Raw genomic sequence first — 7,233 nt, 5'->3', positions numbered from 1 at the left:
AGGAACTGACATTGCTGACATTGCTGCTGCAGATGCCCAGAGACTGTGGGTTGGATGCCAGTCTGCCCCAGAAAAAGTTCACACGATCATGTAGTAGCAGCGTTTCAGGGATTATGGTAAATCATGACACACATCTAGTGCCAGTCTTCACCACCCGCTAATGTTCTTATTGCAACACTAGCAAACGTGGCTGTTCTCCAGGGTCCGCTGGGACCTTTGCCTGTAGGGAGGCCACACAGCCTCTGTCATATGTCCTCTCAGCAAGGGACCACCTTTCCCCATGTGGCCCGAGGACCCCTCAGACCTCGCTGTCTGTTCCTGGGGATTCACCCTTCCCAGCAGAGCTCCACCAGGTTTCAGGCTGCAGAGTTTCAGACTCTGCACTTCCCCTGTTTATAGAGTCTTAATGGTATTTAAACTGTCTCCTTTCTCCCTTTCTTGTTCAATTCTTATGGGTGTTTCCACTTTTTCTCTCCAGGTACTTTCAGGGGAAGTGCTTTTCCTGTACTCTCACCCCTGTCTCCATCCTCTCTCCACAAGCAAAAACAGTTCCCTACCCTCCATGGCTTCTCTCTCCACCAGTTCTCTGTGCCATGTACCTGCCAAGTTCTGTGGCTCAAGTTGTGTAGATTATTGTGTTAATCCTCAGATAAATTTTCTAGGTGTGCAAGATGGTTTGGTGTTGATGTAGCTGCATTTCAGGGACAAGAGAAGCAGAAAACTTCCATGTTGCTCTGCCATGTTGGCCCCTCCCCTCCAAGGGCCTGTGGCTGTGGCCCCACGCTCCTCTGCACCTCTCTGCCCCTGCCTCCAACAACCCTGCCCCCCTGCCCCTGCCGCCTCTCAGCTGCCTCTTGGGGGAGTCTCCTGATGAAAATTTAGATTGCTGGGCCCCACCCCAGAGCTTCTGATTGAGTAGATCCGGGTGGGGCCTAGGAGTCTGCATTTCCAACAAGTTTCCAGGTGCTGCTACTGCTGCTGATCCAGAGACCATACTCTGAGAACCACTGTTTTAAGGAAATAACTTCCAATTTAAATTTTCTATTAAATCAAATTGCCATACACAGTTTGCTTCACATGAACTTCATGTGCACAGCAGGATCATCTCATTCAAGCTGGACACCGGAACTGAGAAGCTTAGAGAACACATGGGTAGCTCAAAGAGGTTGGTGACTGAGAGTTGATATCTTCCTCCTCCACGGGCATGGCATAAGGAGTCCTTATTATTATTATTATTGGTCTGCACTCTTCTAAATTTAAAAGATGATGGATACTCAATCTAAGCATGAGAGGCAATTTGTTGGGTGAATCGGGGCTTCAGGCACAGCTAGGTTCAGCTGGGTGTCACCATCACCATTAGGAATCTGACTGCATCTGTGGGCTCTGCTTTCCTCATGTCACCTCTGCTTTCAGGAAGGAAGTCTCCCCACATGGTGACACAACAGCCTGAGCAGCTCCACGTGAGGCTCAGACCAGCCTAGTGATCTCTGTGGAGACCAAGCTTCTCTGTGCTCTAAACGGCCCCTTGAGCCAAGTCTACAAAATCACAGGAGGTTTGACCAGAACGGAGTTTTGTCTCCCAGGCCCAGCAGAGTAAAATGAGGTGTGTGTGTGTCCTCTTTCCCCTGTACCCTCTAGAGCTTGAATGATGGATGCTTTGCAAACCAGGGAGTGATCTGTGATTCTCCCTGAGTCCCACGACACCACTAACCACAGAAATGAAGCCTAAGTTAAAGTGACTTGGGAGAATCAGTGCTCTTCTCTGGACCTTGGTTTTTCCCATCTGTAAGGTCAGGAGCTTGTGCTGTGTGTTCCATCTCACAGCTTGGTCGGAAAAATTCAAACTAAAATAACACTGAGATCCCATTTTCATCCATCAGATAAGCAAAAGGCTGCAAAAAGTGACATCTAACAGAGAAGATGCGGGGAAATTGATATATTTGTGTGTTACTTGTGAAAATGTGAATTGCTACAACTCTTGGGGAGAATAATGTGGCAATATCTTAAAATGAAAAATATGTGCACTGTTAGGGGACTATTGACCCACAGGGGGACAAGGCAGGCCCCTCAGGTGCTGGCAATGTTCTGGGGGTTTGTTTTATCTTATTTTTGAAGTACAGTTGACACATGATGTTACATTAGTTTCAGGTATATAACAGTGATTTGACACATTTATACATCATGCTGTGTCCCCCACAAGTGTAGCTACCATCTGTCACCATACAATGATGTTATAATACCACTGACTATATTCCCCTGCTGTACCTTTCATCCCTGACTTATTCATTCCTTATCTGGAAGCCTCTACCTCTCACTCCCCTCCCCCCATTTTGACCATCCCCTTAACCACTCCCTCCATCAGTTTGTTCTCTGTATTTATGAGTCTGTTTCTGCTTTGTTGTTATTATTATTATTGTTCATTTGTTTGGGTTTTTAGATCCTACATATAAGTGAAATTATATGGTATTTGTCTTTCTCTGGCCTAGCATAATACCTCTAGTTTCACCCATGTTACAAATGGCACGATTACATTCTTTTTATGGTTGAATAATATTCTATTGTGTGTGTGTGTGTATACACACATATCACATATTCTTTCTTCATTTTTCTATCAATGGACACTTAGGTTTTTCCATATCTTGGCTATTGTAAATGCTGCAATGAACATAGGAGTGCATTTATCCTTTCAAATTAATGTTTTTGTTTTCTTTCTTTGGATAAATACCTAGTAGTGGAATTAATGGATTGTATGGTATTTCTATTTTTAACTTTTTGAGGAAACTCCACACTGTTTTCCACAGTGGCTGCAGCAATTTGCATTCCCACAACAGTGCACAAGCGTTCCTTTTTCTCCATCTTTGCCAACACTTGTTATTTCTTTGTCTTTTTGATACTAGCCATTCTCACAGGTGTGAGGTGATATCTCACTGTGGTTTTGATATGCAATTCCCTGCTGATTAGTGATGTAGAGCATCTTTTTATGTATCTATTGGCCATCTGTATGTCTTCCTTGGAAAATGTTCAGGTCCTCTGTTTTTAATCAGATTATTTGCTTTTTTAGTGTTATATAAGTTCTTTCTATATTTCAGATGCTCTTTATCAGATATATCATCTGCTTAGAACTTCTCCCACACAGTCGAAGGTTGCCTTCTCCTTTTTGCTGATGGTTTCTTTCACTGTGTAAATGCTTTTTATTGTGGTATAGTCCCATAGTTTATTTTGCTTTTATTTTCCTTGCCCGGGGAGACCTATCTGGAAAAATGTTGCTAAGGCTGATGTCAAAAAGATTACTGCCTCAGTTTTCTTCTAGAAGTTTTATGGGTTTAGGTCTCACATTTAGGTTTTAATCCATGTTGAGTTTATTTTTGTGTGTGATTGAAGAAGGTGGTCCAGTTTCATCCTTTTGCATGTAGCTGTCCAGTTGTTCCAACACTATTAATTAAAGACACTGTCTTTTCCCCACTGCATATTCTTGCCACCTCGGTCATAGATTAATTGACCATATAAGCATGGGTTTATTTCTGGACTCTATTACATTGTATCAATCTATGTCTCCATTTTTGTGCCAGTGCCATACTGTTTTATTATAGCTTTGTAGTATATCTTGAAATCTGGGGTTGTGATACATCCCATTTTGTTCTTTCCCAAGATTGCTTTGGCTGGTGGGGTCTTTTGTGGTTCCACACAAAATTTATGATTATTTGTTCTAGTTCTGTGAAAAATACTATTGGTATTTTGATAGGGATTGCTTTGAATCAATGTTCTGCTTCTTTTTTATTTTTATCCTTTATTTTATTTTTATTTATTTTGAGAGAGAGAGAGAGAGAGAGAGAGAGAGCGTGCAGGAGGGGCAGAGAGAGAGGGAGACACAGAATCCCAAGCAGGCTCAGCACTCACAGGGCGGAGCCCAGTGTGGAGCTCAAACCCATGAATCATGAGATAGTGACCTGAGTCGAAATTAAGAGCTGGACACATAACCAACAAAGCCACCCAGGCACCCCAATGTTCTGCTTCTTTTTTTTTTTAATGTTTATTTATTTTTGAGAGAGAGACAGAGTGTGAGCAGGGGAGGGGCAGAGAGAGAGGGAGACACAGAATCTGAAGCAGGCTCCAGGCTCTGAGCTGTCAGCACAGAGCCTGACACGGGCTCGAACTCACAAACCATGAGCTCATGACCTAAGCCAAAGTCGGACGCTTAACTGACTAAACCACCCAGGTGCCCCTGTTCTGCTTCTTGATCTGAGTTCTGATCACACTTTCGTGTTCTATTTGTGAGAATTCATTAAATCACACATTTCTTATGATGCATTTTTGGGTACATACGTTATACTTCAATAGATAGCTAAAATAATATATACAATTCCTTTGATCCAGTTATTCTAGTTTTAGAAATCTATCCTATAAAAATAAAAGCATCAATATGTGTCAATACGTAAGGATTCGTTCACAAGCATGTTGATTGGTTTACATAAAAACTGAAAACAACCTGACTGTTCACCAAGGAAAACAGGTGAATAGACAAGTTATATTCATGCTATGAAATCAGATGCAGCTTATAAAAAAAAGTTGTATCAATCTGTCTTGAGCTGGAGAAAGGTTTATGATAAATCATTGAGTTGGGGGGAGGAGCAAGTTGCAGAGTAAAAGGTATGATTCCATTTTTGTAGAAGAACAAAAAGAAGGAACTTGCATCCGTGTTCATATGTTTGAATACATGCACTTCAGCATAGATAGGGGTAGAAGGGCACCCACCACACTGTTAACTTAGATTCCCTCAGGAGTTCAAGGCTGGAGAAAAACGAAGGGAGGTTTTCATTTGTCTCCATACTTGACTGGTTATAACCAGCGTCTATTATTTTAATTTAAAAAATTTAATAAACCAAGAAAAAGGCAGATATGGGACCTAGGAAAGAGCGGCTCCACCCTGAAAAAGCACCGAAGAACGTCCAGGGATGACAGCTGAGCATGGAATCTGAATAATAATCCCTGCAGACTGAAGCAGGAAGAAGGGATCCTGGAGGGAGGTCTTTGAGGGGAAAAAGAATGAATAGATGATTATGATGGTGAGTCTGACAACCAGAATATAAGGGCAGATACTGATGGGGGGCAGGGAAGGCAGTTAGAAACTCCAAAAGAACATAAATCTGTACCTCCTCAAAAAAGAATATAATCACAGTATATTTTACTTAATTCTGCAGTGGGTGATGTTACATATTCATTGTAATGTAGTTTATTTTTTTTCAAAGTTTATTTATTTATTTTGAGAGAGAAAGAGAGCACACACAGGGCAGGGGCAGAGAGAGCGTGTGCAAGAGAATCCCAAGCAGGCTCTGTGCTGTCAGCGCAGAGCCCAACGCAGGGCTCAAACCCATAAACCGGGAGATCATGACCTGAGCCGAAATCAAGAGTCGGATGGGTGCTCAACCAACTGAACCATGCAGGGGCCCCTAATGTAGTTTATTAATTAACTTTTAGAATCTTACAAAGATATAAGAGCTTGATTATGACAGGGGCACTGCAGAAGAAAAGTCTGAAGCTAGCAGAGGTTGGTACATGAGGTTTAAGGAAAGAAACCATTTCCATAACATAAAAGTACAAGGTAAGTGCTGATGTAGAAGCTGCAGCAAGTTACCCAGAAGATCCAGCTAAGATAATTAATGAAGGTAGCTACACTAAACAAGAGTTTCAATATAGACAAGAGAGCTTTCTACTGGAAAAAGATGCCATCTAGGACTTTCATAGAGAAATCAATGCCTGGCTTCAAATCTTCAAAGGACAGGCTGACTCTCTTGTTAGGGGCTAATGCAGCTGGTGACTTTAAGTTGAAGCCAATGCTCCTTTATTGTTCTGAGAATCCTAGGGCCTTTAAGAATTATACTGTATCTACTCTGCCTGTGCTCTATAAATAGAACAACAAAGCCTAGATGACAACATGATTTACAGAATATTTTAAACCCATCGTTGAGATCTACAGCTCAGCAAAAGATTTCTTTCAAAATACTGCTGGTAATCACTGACAAGCACTTGGTCACCCAAGAGCTCTGATGGAGATGTAAAAGGAGATTAATGTTATTTTCATGCCTGCTAACACAACATCCATTCTGCAGCCCTTGGTCAAGGAATCATTTCAACTTTCAGGTCTTATTATTTAAGAAATACATTTCTTAAAGGCTATAGCTGCCATTGATAGCAATTCCTCTGATAGATCTGGGCAACGTAAATTGAAAACTCCTGGAAAGGATTCACCATTCTAGACGCCATTTAGAACATTCATGCTAGGGGCGCCTGGCTGGCTCAGTCAGTAAGGCATGTGATTCTTGATCTCGGGCTGTAAGTTTGAGACTCACATAGGGTGTAGAGGTTACTTAAAAATAAAAAAATCTTTAAAAATCTAAAAAAAAAAAAAAAAACATTCGTGATTCATGGAAAGCAGTGAAAGTATGAACATGAACAGCATGAACAGGAGTATGGAAGAAATTTATTCTGACCCTCATGGATGACTTTGTGGGTTCAAGACTTCAGTGGATGGCACAAAAACAGACACAGAGACCAATGGAATAGAATAGAAACCCCAGAACTAGACCCACAAACGTATGGCCAACTCATCTTTGACAAAGCAGGAAAGAACATCCAATGGAAAAAAGACAGTCTCTTTAACAAATGGTGCTGGGAGAACTGGACAGCAACATGCAGAAGGTTGAAACTAGACCACTTTCTCACACCATTCACAAAAATAAACTCAAAATGGATAAAGGACCTGAATGTGAGACAGGAAACCATCAAAACCCTAGAGGAGAAAGCAGGAAAAGACGTCTCTGACCTCAGCCATAGCAATTTCTTACTTGACACATCCCCAAAGGCAAGGGAATTAAAGCAAAAATGAACTACAGGGACCTTATGAAGATAAAAAGCTTCTGCACAGCAAAGGAAACAACCAACAAAACTAAAAGGCAACCAACGGAATGGGAAAAGATATTTGCAAATGGCATATCGGACAAAGGGCTAGTATCCAAAATCTACAAAGAGCTCACCAAACTCCACACCCGAAAAACAAATAACCCAGTGAAGAAATGGGCAGAAAACATGAATAGACACTTCTCTAAAGAAGACATCCGGATGGCCAACAGGCACATGAAAAGATGTTCAACGTCGCTCTTTATCAGGGAAATACAAATGAAAACCACACTCAGATATCACCTCACGCCAGTCAGTGGCCAAAATGAACAAATCAGG

Source organism: Leopardus geoffroyi, chromosome D2, assembly GCF_018350155.1.
Source record: "Leopardus geoffroyi isolate Oge1 chromosome D2, O.geoffroyi_Oge1_pat1.0, whole genome shotgun sequence".
NCBI lineage: Eukaryota > Metazoa > Chordata > Mammalia > Carnivora > Felidae > Leopardus > Leopardus geoffroyi.
This window is presented reverse-complemented; position numbering follows the sequence as displayed.